Source organism: Amblyomma maculatum, chromosome 6 (assembly GCF_055883805.1).
Source record: "Amblyomma maculatum isolate TAMU_Amacu chromosome 6, ASM5588380v1, whole genome shotgun sequence".
NCBI lineage: Eukaryota > Metazoa > Arthropoda > Arachnida > Ixodida > Ixodidae > Amblyomma > Amblyomma maculatum.
This window is the reverse complement of record NC_139349.1, coordinates 135,542,526-135,563,630: the sequence shown is the minus strand read 5'-3', so window position 1 is coordinate 135,563,630 and position 21,105 is coordinate 135,542,526. Positions and strand designations below refer to the sequence as shown.

Genomic DNA, 21,105 nt, shown 5'->3' with positions numbered 1-21,105 from the left:
TTGGAACTGCTGCTGCTGCGCCAGCATCTGCGGCGAGCGCTTCGTTGCCCGAAGAAGCCGTGTCCCCAGGTCGATCCTATCCACATAGCTGGGTTCGCCGAAATTTCTGCGTTCTCCAGAGTGCAGTAAAAGTTTCACCTGCCGTTTGTTCTTTTTTTTCAGCGGCTGCTTTTTTTTTTTTCTCGGCGCAGCTGTTCAGGTCCGTTCCCCGATCGAGTTTCGCGCCGTCGGCTGCTGGTCGAAAACGAGAAGCTTGGCGCTAATAAAAAAATAAAAGGGGTAACATTTTAATGGAGTTAGACCGAAAAGGCGTACGAAAGCACGTGTTGAGCCTAGTCGGCTCGTGGTTTTGCTTTGTACTTAGAAGTTGATGATTGGAGCCGTCGCCATACAATGCACAGCACGAGAGAGTATTACAGCGTTCGGTGATCGGCTGTGGCGGTAACTGCGATGGCTCCGTATACTCGCTTTCGACGGGAAATTTCTGTCAGAATAGGCTCCGACGGTTTTTTGCTTCTTTCGTTTGACTGTTGTTATGCACGGCTGACAAGATCACTACAAGGACAGGGAACACATTTTTTTTTTTTTTTTTTCGCTAGTGTTCCGCGAGGTGAAACGAAAGTCAACGCAGGCACGGAATCGGAGAGCGACTTTTGCATAAGATGTAGCTTTCGCTCTAATTCGAAAATGGCGGGCGAAGAAAGCGTGGAGCGCCAATGCGGTCTTCACATTATTGGCAGCTTGCTTGCGTAATTGTATGGAGGAGTGTTTTCTTCAAGCCGCTTAAGCGCTGCCTAAAAGGGCCAGAATATTTAAAACGAAAATACAGTTGGGCGTAAATTATTTGAGGTGCATCGAAAGAGCGAATATTCCAGGGCCGCCAGGTGAACCTAATTCATTATTCGCGGAAGTGGGGAGTTCGGCGCGTTGATAGACTGCTATCTGAGCGCAAACAGTATACGATTCACCTGGAAGACACAAGGACAGGCGCTACTAAGAAACCTTTGGAGAATCATTAACCAACTAGGCCCAACCGAAATTATATTTATAGACTGCAGACTCGGCCGCCTACCGGCCAAAACTAAAACCTGCGCAGAGCAGAATGTAAACACAGATGCAGTGCTGTGAACGAAGATGGGGCTCGGCGTCGCCCTTCGCGTTCCTTGCTCTCGCCTCCGAAGTATCGCGTCCCTAATTTAGCGGCTCACTCCTTGGCGCCCGTCGCCCTCGGCGTTGCTCCGCGTGAGTCTCGGGAAGCGGAAGAGGCGTCCGACTGCGGATCCCTGCGCACTTCTATATAGCGTCGGGGAGGCTGCGTTACCCTGACGCCAGTCTCCATCTGGCGGTCGTTCTACAGCGCCGATCGGCTCTCGCATCGGAATGCGTCGGCCACTCTGCCGTACAACAGAAACTGGCGAGCTAATTGGCCAGACATAGCTTAGGTGATGCAGCGCAACTGTGTTTGTCCGCCTCTCACCCAGGCTTCGTGCCGTTGCGCTCCTATCGATGGAGGCGAAGCGAAGAGGCGTCCGTGTGCTGTGCGATGTCAGCGCACGTTAAAGATCCCCAAGTGGTCGAAATTACTCCGTAGCCCTCCACTACGGCTCCTCTTTCTCTCTTTCCACTTTCACTCCCGCCTTCCTACCTTCCCTTACGGCGCGGTTGAGGCGTCCACAGAGAACAAGTGAGACAGCTACCGCGCCTTTCCCTTCCTATAAATCAAATCAATCACCTAGAACTATGTCACCTGAAACCAACTCTAGACGTTTGCTCCTCATTCCTCCTAAAAGTTCTCTTTGACCCTTTCGTACTGATAACGTTATCATGAAAATTTCTTTCCAAACTGAAGCGTTCAGTTTGCTGTCTATTGTCTAGCACAGAGAAGATTATTTATGGCGACCTCGACATTGGTAATGCTAAAGTCTGTGGCGTTGTTACGACCGTGCATCCGCATTTGCGCGCTCTATTGTTCGCCTGTGGGCATGGAAAAGTATTGTGAATATGTGGTGATGGTCCAATGGCTCTAAGTGAGCCTGTTTCCAGGAATCCTGTTTTGTAAGCCTGTTTTGCTTTGTGGACACCCTGCAAATGCCAAATTGACCCTGTCAAGAGAACGTCTCGAAAAACACAAAGAAACGTCCCCCTGCGGGAAATGCAGGAAGTGCTTTCTTTCTTTTGTTCACCCTTCCAGTCGAGAAGCCCTATCGTCCAGTGAGGAATGTCTACTTTCCAAAGGAGACGACAGAGTGACATGTCCGCTGACGTGCAGGACAAGAAAGGAGCATGACGCATACAGCCATTAAGTGATTTCCCAGGAATGCAGGAAAGATTTGCAATTGTCGAAAACGGACAATGCTGGGAGCGTATGCGGCGCCCACGTGCACTTGGGTTTCTGAGAAGTAAACCCACTTGTCAGAACCAGCCTGTGGTTTCTTTGCTGAAGAATAGAAATGTACCTCCCCTCCTCGCCGTTTCCAAGCTTTTCCCGCCAACAAGTGATCACGCCCAACGAATTAATGCCGGACCAGTCAGTGCTTCAGACCATCAGTGCAGTGATGTGTTCGATTGGATGCCGATATCTGAGGGGCGTGCCCTGGATTTGGTTGGTCAGCATCTTCAGAGAGGGGCTGGACATAGGGGGTTTTAAGGACGCTGCAGAGCACGAAATGTCGCTCTGGGCCCTGGGTAAACGGCTCATCCAGTCGCTTCTCGCTATGAACTCTTAACGCTTGCCATTTTGCTGATGTACCCTTCTTTTTCGTGTAAATAATCTTGTAAATAAGTTTCTCAAAGTGCCATTAAACCTGCTTGTACATATTTCACCAACTTCGAAGATTCAATCCTACTTCAACCCCGAGTCTCTGCACGCTACCAAGTGAAGGCCGGGTCGACGTAGCCCCAGCGTCACGACAGCGTGCTCGTGCCGCACGACGAGCGCATCTGTGAAAATGCCGGACGTGATTTCCAGAAAGGGCTGCCCAGCCGCCTGTCGCGGCGTCCCTTCTAGCCACTCCGCTTCTCGGCATTTTAGAACTTGTCTTATTTTATCAGATCGCCCCCCTCCCTCCCTCCCTCCTCTCTCTCTCTCTCTCTCTCTCTCTCTCTCTCTCTCTCTCTCTCTCTCTCTCTCTCTCTCTCTCTCTCTCTCCCCCCCTTTGCAAGGCATGCGTGCCCGTTGCCCAACAGTGCGTGTGTTTTGTCTGCCCGGACAACAGCGGTGGCTCTGTGGTCCCCGAGGAGAGAAAGCGCACAAAGCGCAACTGCTGTGCATCGCCCGACGAGACGACGCCACTTCCGCTTCCGTGCTCTGCCTGGGGACGCAGTCGTGGCATCAAACCTTGAAAGCATCGTCGCCCGCGTGCACTGCCGCCTACTCTAAATTACAGCAAACTAGTGCTTTCACACGTTATACGAGGTTTATCCATGTTAAAACTCGGCAATATTTGTTTTCTTGAACGTATGTGATTTTTCCGCAGCATCTCGGTTAATTAGTACTACAGAATACGCGCAGCACGTTCTTTTGCGGTCGTGTACGTGCACGTATTTTTAGAGAGCAGGGAACTTCACTTGGTTATCTGTGATCTGAGACCCACCGAAGACGCCAAGGATGGCGCCCTGTCACGTTAGGATGTTTTGTACAGATGAAAATGCAGAGCTACGAAAAAAAAAAAAAAACAAAAAAAAAACAGCGGGATAGATAACTTTAATGCGCAGTATTACAAAAATTCGGTAGGCGAATTTCTAAAAGAAGAGGAAAGCATTATATAAGATTCCTTACTTAATCTCAATATTGACAAGAGGAAAAAATGGGGACATTTATGCAAATGTCTCCAAAAAGTGCATGTTTCGTCATCAGGAAAAATGGCCAACATTCAGCTCAGAGAGGTGCGTGCCCAAACGGAGGGAGAGACGGACAAAGGATGGTAATGGAGGACGTACATACTTGTAAGCCTTTGGGCTGAATTCATTTTCGAGGGCAAGAAAAAAAAATGTGTTGCCGTAGTGCGTATCCCTAGCAAATTACAAAAAAAAAAAAACGCGCCCGAGCAGGGACTCGAACCCTGGACCGTTAGGTTAAAAGCCTAACGCTCTACCGACTGAGCTACCCGGGCAGCCATGAAAAGAAAGTTTTTTGTTGGACCTCAATGCCTTTTATTGAAACAGAATCGTCGTGTCGATTTTGCAGGGCTGGCTTCCGGAAACTACGACACGTTCATTTTGACTTCAACAAACATCCAATAGGAAGCGCTCCTATTTTAGTATGTATGCACTAGCGTAAATTTTGACGCTTGTTTCCGCAGCTTTCCTTCTAGTAGAAATAAGGGATTCATCATCGTCAGCCGCACTATACCCACTTCAGGTTGAAGGCCTCTCCCATATTCCCTCCATTAACCCGGTCCTGCGCTAGATGCATCCACTTTACCACTGCGAGTAGTAGTGGTAGTAGTATAAAACTTTATTCCGACCTCATCCGCCCACCTAACTTTCTGCCGCGCCTTGCTATGCTTTCCTTGCCTTGGAGTCCGCGACCATCGGTTATCCTCTCTTCGCACTACATGCCCTGCCCATGCCAAATTTTTTTTCTTGATTTCTGCTAGAATGTCATCAACTCGAGTTATTTCTCTGACCTACTCTGCACGCTTCTTAAAGGCCCACTGTCCACCCTCCGGTCGAAAATATTTTCTTCCCCGGTGACTGTGGGACTTCGCCCCTAGAACGCAAGGCCGCAAAATGTTTTTGAAAAGAGTAACTAATAACGCAGTTACAGCCACCGCAATCACCCGATTCTGTCATGCCTCTCTCCTTCCGTTCCCTCGCAAAGGTTTTTCACTCTCCTGCCCGAGGTCGTCTAGCCTCCGCAATACAAATTCCCCTTCCTCCTCCGCGTTTGGCGGGAGGTGGGGCGTGGCTCTCCGCGAGCGCGAAAAAAAAAAAAAAATAACGGTTGAGGGAGCGCGCGCCGCTGGATTCAGTCTGGCCGTGGCGAGGGAAAAGCGCGCTGCGAGCGGTAGACACCCATCCTTCTCCCGTCAGTCAGCGAGACGGACCAATGGACATCGTTCCCGATACGTACGTCATTATCGTGGCCCGTCGGGCCAGCGCAGGAAGCGGGGAGGCTGGCTTCCCAAAGGAGAGCATGAGAGAGCTTTGAATTGTATTTTCGATGCTTTGCGGCGCGCGTGTCACTGTAGCATTTTGCACAGACTATCTCCGGTACCTGATCGAAACACTGGGCTCCTTTGTTTAAAAGGGCCTTCCCTGGACAGTGGCCCTTTAACTCTTAACGTTACACCTATCATTTTCCTTCCGTAGCTCTTTGCGTTGTCCTCATACTTAGGAAGCCAACACAAAAGGGATTACAGAATCCTTATAATTATGCTTGTAGTCCGCCCCTTGTAATGTGACCGCTGCAACTTGCCATGTCCCCGCTTATCAGATATCGGCTATCCGAGCCGATATGCGCACCTGAATTCCCTCTGGTCGTCCTATCTCGGCCTCCGTGTTGGCCTCGAGGCTAACACACCCCCCCAAGACGTTCGATCGTAGAATGCCCTGGGGAGCTGTTGCCTCTACAAAAAAGAAAAATAATAATAAATAAATAAAGTTATGAAAGAAACGGCTATCTTTCCCCCTTGTACCCTAGGCAGTGGTGGAACTTCCGCTCTTAGTTCGCGCTAAACCGCACCAAATAGCAACTCCTGGAACACGTGCGCCGTACAAATTGGAGTCCTTGCTCACTGTCGGGCCATTCAGTGAAAATTTTTACATTACATACACGCATTCTGCCAGAATCTGTATTTCTGTGTCGGTGACTGTCAAGGCCTCGGTTCGTATTTACTCGTGAGATACGCTCGGCGCGCCGTAATCTCCGTTCGCAAAGTGTGACGTCGGCTCGCTATCGCCCCGAGCTACTCGGTTTCGTTGGTTTTTGAGAAGTCCTTGATGCACTTGTATAATATTAATTTTCTTGCTTTTCTTTTTTCCATTCTTCGGTTTTGATCTTGTTGGCTCAGCGGTTGATGCGTTTGTTTCTTGGTCTCCTGTTCGATCGTTTTCAAAAGAAAAAAGCTATGGGACTTTTTTTTTTTTTTTTTTTTTTTTTTTTGCGTGGCTGCGCCAAGCGTTGTACTGTCGATTGCGGTTGACTGTAGTTCCTTTTCAGGCTTGGCTGCTTTTTCGAAATCGTTCAAAACGAACTTTGCTCCTCGGCAGACAATATTCACATCGATTGTGCTCTTGCGGACGTCCGTCGTGTTCCGCGGTGGTTCATTTGAAGAAGAGGGGTACAGTGAGCGGCCCGTGGGAACTATAGCCGCGTTGCCGCAACCATTGTTTCCTTAAAGAAGGAGAAAGCGTTAAAAGGCAGGACCACAGGGAGAGGCTTGTGGGGACGAACCAAGTCTCCGCAACTATTTCTTTCTTAGGCTAATGGCAACGAGACATCTCAACGAACTAACCGTCCGTCGCAAATTCACCAAGCTTGTACCATTTTGCTCCATTTTTGCTTTCGGAAAGTTATATGTGTGGCGGTTTCTCGCACCCTGCGTGATGGAGATAGTCTCCTCGTGACGGCTGTGGGCGAAATCTGTGTCGCTGGCCTTCCAAGGCTTACTATGCATTGTGTAGCCACACCCTTCAACAATGCTTTATGCGTTCCTTTGTTTTCTTTTTGTATTTACTCGTTTGGCGTATATGTGTATTTTCGAGAACTGCGTAATCCCTCATAGTCCGAAGTTGATTCATTTTTTCTCTTCTCCCTCTTTGCAGGTAAGCGGCATTCGTTGATGTATCTACGGAATGGCGGATCGCCCCCGCCGCGTGTTCGCCGTGAACGCGAGGTCTCTCGGATCCGGCAAGCAAGGCATGTCTTTGCGCAGCAGGCCCGGGTTTCTTGGAGTGCAACGGCCGAGTGGAAGGAGCGTGCACGTGGAGTACACGGTGCTATGTTGTTTTTGCTGCTTTTTCTCTTTAGCACGTGCGTCGCGCTTTCCACGCTTGCCTCAGTCAACGCCTAAGAAAGATATATGCCAAGTTCTTCAGACAGGTCACATGTTCCGATTCCTGGAGAAGCCCCGGGGTTGAGATTACACGGGATTTGCATTTGAAGTACAAGCTTCACAATGGGCAGTGCAGTTGAGAGAAAGAAGTGCACGTTAAAGAACCCCAGGTGGTCGAAATTTCCGGAGTCCTCCACTACGGCGTCTCTCATAGGCTGAGTCGCTTTGGGATGTTAAACCCAACGAACCAACCAACCAGAAAGAAGGTTTGCTTTCGCGCAGAATGGAAGGTTGCGCTTTTGCTGTTTACTCACACTGGCTGGACGCCAGTGCATTCTCTTTGTAGTTGTAAAGAACATTGAAAACGGAAATGCTATATATGTTGATTGGTTGGTTTGTGGGGTTTAAGGTCCCAAAGCGACTCAGGCTATGAGAGACCCCGTAGTGGAGGCCTCCGGAAATTTCGACCACCTGGGGTTCTTTAACGTGCACTGACATCGCACAGCACATTGTGTGTGACATACAGTTCGTTTTCTGTTAGCCTTTGTGGTGCAGGGAGTCTGCTTCAATTAGACTCAACTACACTCTGTCAGCCCCCACCTGTGGTATTTAGGGCATCTAGCGACCTACAGAACTTGGGGGCATCGGGAAATCGTCGGGGATACCATCAAGGAACTGGTCAGGTCGAAAAGACGACTGACTATGTATAAAAAAAAAACGCAATCGTCTGCCGTAAGTCGAAAAACAGCTGCGAGTGCCCATGCACCTGGTCAAATGTTGCTGGCATGAGAGCGTTTTGCTTTGAACTATAGGGCCATTTGTTTAAACTTCACCAGCTACACCAGTGTAGCAAATCTCCTATACCTACAATGTATTTTTGCTGCACTGGTGTAGGTGGTGTAGGTTAAAAAAATGGGCCTTATATATAGTCTGGCGTGTGACATATCCGGTCCGCTTGGGCCTCTTGCCACTACATCCGCGAAGTCAACCCTGCATACATCTTTGATTCTGTACGTGGTTGCTTCGCTTGAGTATAAACGTAGCGTCGTTCAAGGACGTTTTCCTTGGATTAAACCTAAAACGGTATAACACACGAGTTTGTGCACTTTCAGTTATCTCGTGCGAGGCACCACGCTGCCCTGCGGAAATTCGTTTTGAAAGCTTTCTATCGGACTGCGCCGATAACAATTTTATCTCCTGCGTGATTTGTTTTGTGCATTATCTGTTTCAATATTTCAACTACTCTCGTCTGGCTGAAAACTAAATATAATATTTTCCCAAGCACTTCGCGAAAACATCACATGCTTAGAAGATAAGGAAAAGGGTACCCACTTGAAATATCTCATACGCCGAGGTCAAATTGCAGACAGGCAGACATTGCGCAAACAACGCGGATTTTCATGTAGGAAGTCGACCTTGCCGCGTTTTTCCCCATTTAGCAAAGCACTCCGGTATTCTTTAGATAATAACCAAAACCTCATGTCCCTGTAGTCTCTTCTTCTTCTTCTCCCTCCTTATAATGGCACATACCCACAGTGGGGGATTGGCCAGAATTCTTTGTAGGTGACGTAATATAACTGATAACGTCGATTTGACTGTATGATAGATAGCCTAATAATCAGGAGTTAGTGTTGCTTAAATAATTTGCTTTTTACTTTTTCTTGCTTGCATTTTTTCGAACATTTATCCTATTGCACTCAGCACAGCCACGCAGAGAGCTGCCAGTATAAATAAAGAAACAGGAAACCAATGCAGGCTTTCACTTTAAATGGTCAGAGAAACCAAGCGTACGTATAAGCATCGTCTTCCATTATTTTTTTTTATTATTTTCCTCGCTAGTGCTGTTAAGCGCTTGTACTTTTAACTCGGTGACAATTTCGTCGTACTCAGTATCCCCTTTGCCGCCACTGATTCGGTCCTTGCGTTGGAAACGTTTTTGCTGCTTATGTAAACAGCCCTGGAGCGGACTCGGAACACTGCAGTGCAGGAATGCTGAATTGGGCGAGTTGGTGTGTTTGCATTTTGGAAAACGTACGCAAAGAAAGAAGAAGATTTTGTGTATCCCTTATTTTGTCCTGTCTTCTTTGCGCTACGTTTCCCAAAATGCACACTGCAGTGCCCCTCCGAGTTTCGGAAGAAGAGGAACCTGGTCTCAACCTTCCCCTTTTCATTTTTTTTTATGCGTTGCTTTTTTTTTTTTTTGTGACGTCGGCGTGAAATCGCCCTCTCTACTACTTCACCCGTTGTCCGCAAAATCGTTGCGCCGCTTCTAATGAATCTTATTCACCTTGCCACCATGTCGTCCCTTTCTCCCCGCTATCGCAACTCCTTCGTTATTATTATTATTATCTTTTTTTTTACGTCAGGCTCATAGAGCTGCTTATCTCTTTCTCCTCCTGGCGACACGTACTCGGGCGTTGCGAATTCTCGGCTCGCCTTTATTTGCGTTAACCTGGATCCTGGCGAACGGACCACACTTTGACGTCCTCCGCCCCCGCGACTGCTGCTTCTCCTCCCTGTTCGATTTGCCGTTTCTGTTTCTTTGTTTCTGTCTGTCGCTTTCCTTCTTTGGCTCTGCTCTGGGGCCCCTTTTGAAAGCCCCCTCCTTTGCAAGGTATCAGATAAAAGGCGGTGTTTCGCTCGAGCTGTCTAGTGCTGTGTGCCTTAGCTTGCGCTTTTGTAACCAGAGAAGCGCCCGAGGAAATCGCTGCGGATGAATCCTCTCCGAAGACTCGCTGGCACAACGGAGGTAAGTTGCGATGATTTTTCCTGTTGCGGGTGGCTGAACAAGGCTTTGAATATGAGAAGAGAGAGAGAGAGAGAGAGAGAGAGAGAGAGAGAGAGAGAGAGAGAGAGAGAGAGAGAGAAGAGAGAGAGAGAGAGAGAGAGAGAGAGAGAGAGAGAGAGAGAGAGAGAGAGAGAGAGGGGGGGGGGTAACAGCAGAGGAATGCGAAGGAGCATTGTGGTACGACGCTAGCATGTGTGGATATTCCGTTCGGTTCATTTGTTGCTGCGCGGCGGTCCCGCTATCTGTGAGACCAACTCGCGCGTCCATTATTTCGCGCGCCCCTGCAGGGCAATAAAGGAACACCCTGCGCAAATTAAATAGTGTTGCAAACGAAACAACGTGAAAGCGAAATCTGGAAGAGCTTAAGTTCAAGTGTGCGGTAAGGGAACTGCAGTTATAGCTTCCCTGCGAGGAGAACGAGAGCGAGGTCGGAAGGGAGAATCTTCCTTCGCCTGGAAGCTGTCACCGTGCACCATTTGTGCCCGTCGTATACCGCTGCCTGTGCGTTTCCCTTGCTTATTCCTCCTCTCGTTCCCCATAGCGCACTGGAAATTTCGGTAGAGCCTCGAAGTGATGATCGCTTTTTTCGCCAAGAAGGGTTCCTCCGCCCGGTTGGCTCCCGCGGACCGTGTGATTTCAGCTCCACGGGCACATCTCTGAAGCAGGAAGGAGCGAGGATAGCAAGGGAGGAAATAACAAAAGGGGAAGATAGTACGATGGATCTGCCTCTTACGGGGACAGGCCGTTGCACTCCTGGCGCAAACTAACATTGCAAAATGGTGGTTGCCGTGGAGCCCGAAAGCGGCTCGAAGGAAAGTGGCAATCCAGGTCGCGAATACAAACCCGAGCGGCGGGCGGAACGAAAAGGAGGAGGTGGCGTTGGCAAGCTCGAAAACACTGAAAGTCGGCGACCGTGTGCACACGGCATAGTTGTGCACGCGCAACTACGGACGAGATTTGTTAGCCCTCGCTCGAAAGAGAGGATTTCGCCGGCCCCTGCACGACCGGCACTTTTTGCGGAAATGTGGGAAACTGGGCGACTCCTCTCATCTGGCGAGTGATGTGTACGCATTCCGGGCACCGCAGCGTGACGCGCTTCAGGCAGCGTCGGTACACGCTCCCGGAGAAGTACTGGCGCCCTTCGTGGATATCTTGAAAAGGGGGAGGGGGGCGTTATCTAGATTGCTTTCGTGGGTGATTGTTACGTCGTTGAGCCCTGGGGAAATGGGCTACGCTTTGGTGCACTTATACTACTTATCCGCGACACTGGAACGTGCGTGGCCTTGCGCATTAACGCGAAAAGGAAAAGAAAAAGAAAAATGCCCCTTTCTCCTGAAAATGAGTTGTCGGCGTTGTCGACGCCGGCGTTTTAGCGAAATATAACGACCGTGCTTTAATCGGGTACGCGGTATAGTTGGCCGGGCAGTGCTATTGGTCGTCATGTTGCTCGTCGCGTTGTGTTACTTCACGAGACCACATGACATAACTGTGTTGGCAGGAGCCAAATGGCGTAGCTCCCTAAGAGGGAGTGTGAGGTTGGGGATCGAACCCTCCTGACTGTTTAGATCCCGAGCGAGGCACGCTATATATAGGCCACGCTGACAGGTTTATATACGGTTTGGTTAGAGCGGGGATTTATACATGTAAATCGGGTGGCCTTTCGTATAAATTACATAATTTGCTAGCCTGTACGACTGTATGTGTGCTGATAGCGCCTGTGCCGCGTCTGAAACATTGTCTGTCCGTGACGTCACTGGTCACATGTGTGCTTGCTATATAAGATGCTGTTCGCGTGAAATAAAGGGTTGTTGTTATCGTGCCGGGATCGGGGCAAGTCTCAGTTCATTCCTGCCCGCTGCCCGGCCGCGCTCGGCGTCCGGCCAGGGACCGAACGCGACATGGTGTCAGAAGTGGGATCTCTGGCGTTTGAGAGGCGTTGCCTTAACTTCGTCAACGGGCGCCATGTCAGAGGACAACGCAGCCAAGCCCTCCCACGGCATGTTCGCGGTTCCAGCTCCGCCAAGGTTTGACTTCGACCGGACGTCCGATTGGCCTTCGTGGATCCAACTCTTTGATGACTACCGCTTCGCCTCGGGCCTAAATGAGCGAAATGAAGAAGCGCAGGTCCGGACGCTACTTTATACGATGGGCAGGCAAGCAAGAGAAATCTTCTCTACTTTTTCGTTACCCGAAGAAGAACAGAAGCAATACGAAGTCGTCAAAAAGAAGTTCGACGAGCACTTCGTCGCCGCAAGGAACCTTGTTTATGAGAGCGCGTGCTTTCACCGTCGCACTCAAAAACCTGGAGAGTCCGTCGATCAATTCGTTACCGCGTTGCACACGATGGTGGACCGGTGCGACTACCAGGAAAAGCAACGCATGATTCGCGACAGGTTCGTGGTCGGCCTCAGGGACGCTAAGCTCTCTGAGTCGCTTCAAATGAATGCGAATTTGACTCTCACCAGCGCTTTGGCAAAAGCGCGTTTAAAGGAGACCGTCCAACGACAGCAGCTGCAACTGCGAGAAACCGGCGACGAACCCTTGGTAACGGCGACCGGCAATCTTGACGCGGTCAGCAACCAAGGACAGCCCAGAAAATATTCTTCAGGACATCACTCGGACAGCTCGTCAAAGAACTATTCATCTGGAATACAAGGTCCGCGTCCCAGAGTCCAGTCCTACCGACCAGGCACCCCCGGGTCATGCCCCAACTGCGGTCAAGGAACGCACCCCAGAGCCTCGTGCCCGGCAAAAGCAGCCAAATGCAACTACTGCGGTTGTTCCGGACACTTCGCAGCTGTATGTCGAAAAAAGGCTGCACGTGATGGAAAGAAGGTACAGCTTTCTTCTCTCCATATGGACAAGGCGGCGTTCTTCGTTGGCGTAGTGAACGGGGAGTACTCTAATTCTCGGTATGTACAGGTCGTCATAACGGCACTCCGGCGTTCGCTAAAGTTGATTCCGGTGCCGAAGTTTCTGTTGTGCCCTCGACGTTTCCCGGTATGCTAAAGAATTTCTGTGAGATAGCAGAGACGCCATTTGAAGGATTAGTCGTTGATCGAATGGCAAAGTGCATGCTCGCGAACGAAGACCCGAAGGCCCTTGACGCGCGTCATGGCCTTCAAGGCAGCGCTTAAGTGTACTCTCAATCCTTTTTATGCTTGCGCATACACGCGATGACCTGCACACATCGCCTTCTGAGAACCCCTCTCACACAATGTGGCCGCAGTACCAAAGGTCAAAGGGAAAATTCGTTGGAGGCACTTACTATATCTCTTAAATGCAGTAAGGCAAAAGCCTTTGTGCATCTCGCCGCCAGCCATGGACTGGAGGCCATCTAGAGCGAACCGTCTGCATCTGCATTTTGACGAAATAAATGTTTTCCGATCTAATCTGCACTCATTTGCTTCTTTCTTTTTTTGCTCATGTCTCTCTCCTTTTTCTTTTTCTTCTTTTTTACTCTATATTTTTCCTCTTGATTTTTTCAAGAGCTTAATTAGATCTTGCTTCTCACGCTTCTCAATTTGGTGTCCGTGCGCAAAGCGAATCGATCGGCGTGATAATCTCGTTAAGTCCGAGGAATTAAGATAGCCCAATTCGAGTACAGATGATGACGTCATAGTCCAACATGGCGATTAGAAGTGGAACCACATATCTATGACATCATTGGAAGAAATGGCGGCAGAGTTTCGGAATCCAATATCCAAGATAGCAACTCTCGGCGTGACGTCATAGCCAAGATGGCGGTCTCTAAAACGAGTTCTGTCCGTACACTCCACATTACCCTCTTACAGATTCCATAATGGGACGGTAAAGCCATTTGTTATGATGAGATCTATCGGAAATGACGCATGTCGTATGCGTCAATCTTGTGATCGTAATTTCTCCGCTAGGAGGCATGTGCGTGAGTATATAGAGCCTTCTCCTCTGTAGCTCCTTTCAGATGCGCTCGATAAGGGGACTGCGTATATATGTGTGTAGGAACTATGGATGATCCCAAACATTCGACGTCTAACGCTCGTTACGTCGTCTACCAGACGGCGGCGATATTTTCTTCTCTCCTTTTTTTTTTTAAATTGTTTTTACTCTTAATACTATTTTCCTTTTTTACTTTTGACCTACTATTTTCGATGCTGTAACGCAATGACGAGGCCTGGCATTAAACCTTTGCAACGTTTCTGCACGATTTTTGTACAATTTAGACGCATTTTGCAAATTTTTGACGTCCGTGACTCTTTTGATACCTGCACATAAATCGACGTCCTTGACTATTTTCACGTCGAATTGTCTTTTTTTTTGTTTTTTTTTGTTTTTTTTTTTGGGGGGGGGGGGCTCTAGATAATTAACTAATTATTCCACATGAACAAAATTTTTCACACAGACACATTGTTTTCACCCTCTACCTCATACAACCATTCTTTCACTCATCTATCAATTCATTTGTCGACAGTGATGGTTTGGCTCCCACTGCAGACGCACAAATCCTGTCCACACTCATGAGCTTATAACGGCTTTCGCCTTAAAAGGAGAGGGGGGTCGAGGAGCTGTTGTGAAATAAATATACCGCGCTTCTCTTCTCGTCCTGACTGGTTCTCGTTGTTGTGTCGTCACGACCATAGCTGAACGAACTACGCTGAGACTACTTGTTCGGCCCTGTCGCACGAGTGCGTTTTATCCGAAGCCGCGAAGAAGCGGCTGAGGCGGCCTCAACAAGCACGCTGAGGCAATCGAATTTCACTGCAGGGATGGCAACGGCCGAATTAACCAGCGAATGACGCCTCTAAATTAAATTTTGCCTCAGCTGTGCGAGTGGAACGCGAAGGAAAATAGGACTGAAGGTTGAAGAGAATGAAAAAGAAGGCAGTCGTCAATCGCGGTATGCAAGGCTGCCTTTTTTTCTTTTCATTTCTTCTCTCCATTCCCTGCCTGCGCACGCTTTCTGTGGAAGCATGAAAACAGAGAAAAGAGTCTGTCTCTTAATCTCACCGAGAGGCCGTATTATTACTTTCCTTCTCTTCAGGTTACCGTTACTTGTGTACCTGCTCCCCCTTTCTTTTATCTTCTTTTCTCTGTCGGCTCTTCCTCGGCGGCCTTCTCTTTGTTGCGGGCCCTTGAAAGGCACCACAGCCCTTTCTCTCGTTGAAGGGCTGCGGGACTTGGAGCCGGTGTTTGCAAGCCTGGAAATGGCAGCGAGCTCTTTGCACTCCGAATTTCTCGCGCCGGCTTCGTGCAGTGGACACACCGCCGAAGCCGCCTTTTGCCAGCTTATTCGAGGAGGAATGCCTTTCTCTGGAGTGCATGGTGCTGTAGTTTGCCATCGTTTCTCCGGGGCTCCTTTCACCGTGTGGCTAGGGTAACCGATGTTTTACGTGATTGTGATACTAGTTTTGAAAACAGCTTTGTCAAGGACCGCCGCGCAAAGTTCAAACTGTTTGTCTGGTCTCCAAATGTCCATTCATTCGTGTGCTGCTGTACAACGGAAAAAGGAAATATGATGTGTGGGTACATAATCATGCTCATAACAACGCGTATAACGTGCTCACTGTGCGTATACAACAGGTTGTCTACGGTGGCTGTGAGGAGTCGCCTTTTTCTTGCTGGAGCCTTGCGGGCCGCCTCGCGAGTCCACGACCGAGATCGCCAAGCCGCGGTTGAATCGAGCGAGGTACGCGAGCAGGAACAGGGCTTGGCAAGGATCGAGCCGTTTTATCCGCTTCGTATTAATTACGTAGGAGAGGGATAAAGAGGGAGCTCAGAGGGACAGTGACGACGAGGACCAAGAGTTCCCTCCGGCGTCTGTTAATTAAATTCCCCGTCTTCGATCCCTTCGGATAGCAAATGAACTGCTCAGGAGGATCCGCCGCGCCGCTGTGTTTGGGCGGACCGACGGAAGAGCGGAGGTCCTCCTCGTTGGCCTTTCAGCGCTCACGCGCGCACAACGCATCTTTCGCGCTCACCATTTCGCGCTCTCTGTTTTCCTTTTCTCAGCCTTCGTCCACGGTGAATTTTGAGTTGTCCATCGCAATGTGAGGCGGGTGGTGCCAAATTCCAATGGACACTCTTAGAGCGCGCGCGACCGAGCCCCCCATCTGAATGGAAATTAGGCCTTCGCTGCCTTCGCGAGAGCAAGATGATATGGTCACTGTTGGTCAGTCAGTATTGCATTGTGAAAACAGCGCAAAGAAACGACGACATAAATGATGGAATACAAAAGGCGCACACGGGCACACATACGCGGGTATGCTCGTGTGTGTCCTCTGTATTCGTCCATTTACGTCGTCGCGTTTCTTTCCGCCCTTTCCGCAATGGACGCTGCACGCAGTTTAGGTTCGGCCGACGGCTCCTAGAAGGAAGATATCGTGGGGAATAAGTTTAAAGAATGATTTTCGCTGACAAAGGGGCATTCACTTCAATTGCAGCTCTTTAACCGTATACATGTCTGGCAAAGAAAGAGCAACGTGAAGGAGCAGTGACGGCTGCTTGGCCGCGTCGAAGAATCAACACTCGAAACTCACAGGATAGTCGGCAAGTTGTATAAATGTTGGAGCTTTAGCTGCAGTGTGACGTAAAATAAATTTTCGCGGGGCTTGTTCTGCATTTTTTTTTTTGCTCGCAAAATTGAGCAGCAGGGTTTTAAATTCGAACTTGGCCACAACCGCACTGATAGATCGCGGTGGGCTTCTACCTAAGGTTCGTTCACTGTGGTAATTTTCTAATTGAACATATTCGTAAAAGTGGCCTCTATGTGTACTGAGAGTCAAAGTTACGAGCTTTGCATGGGGCTTATAATTTAGCGATACGTTTTAAATAACTGTTCCTGACGGTCGCTCCCAACCGGTTCGATAACTTGCCGCGCGATCGTAGCAGCATCGTTCCCGTTTACGTCAGCTGCAGGTACTTAAGGGTGCAGCCTCTCATTGGACGCTTTCAAATGACTTGGGAAATACGGAGCACGATTGAGCGCCGTCGCGATCACGTTCGTCGCGACAGCGTTGGTCATGACAGCGCTTGTTTTCTTTCTTGTGCGTCATTTTTGATCGCCCGAGTCATTAGTGCCAGGGAAGCCGAGAGGGCACTGGTAGAATGCGAACAAGCCCTAGAAGTCGCCAGAGGTCAAGACCTTCGACCGGAATAAAGTGTTCCATCGTTCTGGAATCGCTTTTAGCGATATTTGGGTTTATGGGGTTAACGCCCCAACGTGGCGAAAGCTATGAAGAACGCCTAGTGTAGTATTCGACTGCATGGGCTTACCTTGCAGTGGAATCGTACAGTACAGTGGCGCCCTTTCGTTTCGCCTTCATCGAAACGTGCTCGCTGTGGCTGAGATGTTCAAACCCGCGCCTTCGACTTCACCAGTCGTCGAATGCCTTGACCACTGAGCCAACCGCGGCGGGGTCGATACATGGCTCTTATCATAACGGCAGGGTGTCATTTAGCTACAAATATCTTACTTCAGTCACTTAAGAGAGAAAAAAAAAGGGGGGAGAATATTACCTCTCCATAGCCTAGCAATGCTCCCGTAATGTGAGATTAAGAACAACAAAGAGAGGCCCTTCCCTGTGCAGTTACATATGAAGCTTTTTTTTCTTTTGCGTCACCATAGTCAGCTTTTTTGTGTACTCCAAATTATTTCTTATGACTTCCAGTTGCTTGAACATCAAGGCAAATTTTTTGACATCGTACGGTTACTCGCCACGCTCGCAGCGTCGCTTGTTTTCATGTTGAGACTTAAATGCTTTGCCTACAAAATCGCGATCGCTCTTTGTAGTCCTGTTTACCAAAACAAAAAAGAAAAATAAAAGGAGGGAAGCGACGCGACCACGACGTTCTGCATCTCCCTCCGAATAATGGCGTTGCGTACGTGTGCGTATTGCTACAAAACAGATCGATTGGGAAGAAAGCCCTCCCCCCCCCACCCCCCCCCCCCCCCCCCCTTCTATCTGCCGCATCCTATTGGGTAAGCCCCTGCATAGAGCTCTTTGAGCATGTATTCGCTCGTAACATTCATTGTGTGTACAGTGATGTGAACATGGGGACGGTCTTTTCAAAGGAATGCGAGCGGCCGTTGGTGTGACCGCACGCGGGCTCTCCTTTTGTGCGCGTCTATTTAATCTTGGGTCGTACAAGTCTCGTACCCGCATCGCTTGCCGGGGTCTTCGCGTATCTATTGGGGCGCCTTCGGAGAGGAAGAAGCTATAGGGAATGGAGCAAGCACCTTCCCCTTCTCCCTTAACCGACCCATATCTTCGAGGGCCATTCCTACGCGAATCTTTCTACACGCCCTCCGCCGATACAGTTTCTTTCACCGAATGGGGCGCCGTAAACAAGGGCGGCAGGCCGGACGCTTCTTTTCGAGGAAGGCGATATTTGAAGTGGGCCTTCTGCTGCTGCTGTAACGGTATGATATAGACGCGGGCTGTGGAAGAAGGCGAAGAGAAAAATAAAAAGAATATTTTCGGCGTCGGCACAGGGGGATAAAAGCTAAAACTGGTCTGTTTTTACGCCAAACGACGCCGTTTTTACAACCAAGACCAGTCGTATACGGCGCCCCGCCCCGGCAGCCGTCGTTGTCATCCAGCACCCGCCTGCGGCTTATGCATCGCAGAACCCTCAATTTACCCCCCCCCCCCCCTTCCCCTTTCCCCAGGATCTCTCCACATGCACACTTTGAGCTTTGGGCTGCGCCGCATCTGCCTCGCATATAGACGACCGTCGCGGCATCGGGAATGAACACCGGTGGCCACTTCCCGGTTTTAACGGAGGCGCGGGAATCGCGGAAGCTTATAGTTTTATCGCTTGTGTGCGAGACGGCAGCCACGACCCGAACAGCGCGTGCACGAATGGCGAGCAGCGTTGTCGCAAGCCGTGTTTGGGGCCCTGTTATGTCAGTACTCGAAAAGATGAAACGGCAGTAGAAGCGGTAAAACTGCTCTTAAAGACACTCTCCGCGAAGTGGCCGGCAATGTGCATGTCGCTGTGCAAGGCTTATGGGGAGGGGTGCAACGGCAGGCAACACACAGCTAGCGGAGCTGAGAGTGTTTCGTTCCGCCTACGGCGTAATCCGGTTCTTACGAAATGTTTCCACTGGCAACTGTCTCCGCTGTTGTGTCTCCATGTTGGTGGCCACTTGTATTTTTTTTTTTCTCTGTTTCTTCTCTACTTCCGCTCGGGTTGATTTATAAATGAGCCTGTTTCTGGAGTGCGCGCGAATTCCTCCCGTAAAGTGCTCGTGTGATGCTGCCTCGCTGCGATTGCTCCCGTGTGTCTCCGAAACTGCTTTGACATGGATCGGGTGCTGTAGCGCGCGAAATAAAATGCCCCGGCGCCTTTATGGTCGTTTCACTTATGTATAGGAAGTGCCGAGATCCATGTGCCGGCAACTGCGAGATGGCATCGCATGGAACTTTCATGGTGTGATCTGAGTGTGTGAAATGTACGCGACGATAACCTTCTAGAGAAGGAAGGAAAGGCAGCAGGTAGGGCCGGTAGGAAGGGTGGTGGCAGTAAACAGGTTCGGCACCTCATGTTGCTGTGGAACCGGTGGCACTCTGAGTGCAGAGAATAAAACAAATTCCCCGCGCGCGCGGAGACTGGAGGCTCGCCACATTCTTGGAAGACATGTCCATATGTCGCGAAAGGTCAATTTTAAAGCCGCGTAGTTGCTGCTGTTTCCTCCTAAAACGAGGCTCTCACAACCCGCTTTATGAGCTGGGATAAGCTGACAGAAATGCGTAGCTGAAAGCGCGAATCGTACACGCCTAGCGCGACGTCTTCGACGACTGCTGATTTCTCTCCCGTTTTTTTCGGTTTATTTCTGCATCTCTTCCGGCCTACCAATTGTACGCGCCGTTTCCGCGCCAGGCGTGGCCTCTTTCCTTTACTCCACTTCGGGCTGCGCACCGTGGAAAAAAAAAAAAAAAAAAAAAAAAAAAAAAAAAAAAAAAAAAAAAAAAAAAAAAAAAAATCAAGGCATCGTACCACTAAAGTTTGATAAGGCGCAAGCGTTTGCTTGAAACGCCGCTTATTCCTGCTTTAATAATAATAATAATAATAATAATAATAATAATAATAATAATAATAATAATAATAATAATAATAATAATAATAATAATAATAATTTATTTATTCATAGGAAGAGAAAAGCGCAGTATATCTGTCACACTTACTCTGTGGACACCTGAACCGCGCCGTAAGGCAAGGAAGGAAGGTGGGAGTGAAAGTGAAAGAGAGAAAGAGGAGCCGTAGTGGAGGGCTACGGAGTAATTTCGACCACCTGGGGATCTTTAACGTGCGCTGACATCGCACAGCACACGGACGCCTCTTCGTTTCGCCTCCATCGAAACGCAGCCGCCGAGGTCGGGTTTGAACCCGGGAAATCCGGCACATAGTCGGGCGTCTTACCACTGCACCACCACGGCGGCTGCTTCTGTTTTCTGTGTGGTGCGGCGTTCGAGGAAGCGCCAAGTGAAAGGCGTAGCATGGACGCCTGGATCGGACGCCTGGCGGAGTCAGCTTCGCATAGGCCAACATCGTGTTTAAAAAAAAGGGTGCGCTCGCGACGCCGCAGCAGACCGGGCGTGAAAATAAATGTAGGGAATTTACAGGGTCGCAGCGGAGCACCAGAACAAAAGGACCAACATGGCAGGCTTCTCGAACCGAACTGCCCGTGCCGTGCTTGCTCAACGAGCACGCGCTCGGTGCGTACGCTTGACACTTATCGCGGATGGACACTAATGAGCTTATTAAGGCTTTCGCCTTAAAAAAACAGCTATGAGTCTGTCACCTCGTACATATACGTGTGCTATGCCCGTGCGCGGCAACTGTCCGTGAAAGGGCGTTCCTTTTCTCTCGTAGCAACCTCGCGCAGCCGGAGCTCCTCGATCCTGTTGCGGGCTCCGTTGCTCGCGTTGTGCGTGGATGTATCTTCCAGCTGTCGCGAGACAGTGCCGCCGCAATCTGTCGCGGAGATCGACGGCGCGTGACCGCGGAGGCAGGGCCGCTTCCCGCACCAACACGCGCGCGCGAAAGGCTTGCACCGCGCTCTAACACGGTTGGAGGAGAGAAAGCCGCGTGCTGTATCTACGATGGCAACGGGACCGCGCGTTTGCGAATCAAGCGACCCTCGACCGAGGCGAGGAGGGAACCGGGTTCAAGAGCGCGGCCTGGTGCGCTCGGCCTTCCTTTTCCACCTTTTGCCCTCCTTCTGTGCGGGCGCGTCTAATTTAAGGCAGCCAGGACGATGCGACGTCACATCTGTCCCTTCCTCGGCGCTCTCTCGCTCCTGATGCGAATGCAATGACTTCCAGCGACAGACACTCG

General features: G+C 49.8%; 1 protein-coding gene and 1 non-coding gene across 2 annotated transcripts in view; one reads left to right on the top strand and one right to left on the bottom strand.

Moving 5' to 3' along the window:
- fra (neogenin protein frazzled) overlaps nucleotides 1-21,105 on the top strand; it is a 356,063-nt gene that overhangs the window by 242,757 nt on the left and 92,201 nt on the right. The window lies entirely within an intron of this gene.
- TRNAK-UUU (transfer RNA lysine (anticodon UUU)) lies at nucleotides 4,040-4,112 on the bottom strand. Its single transcript has one exon. It is a non-coding gene; the product is annotated as a tRNA-Lys (tRNA).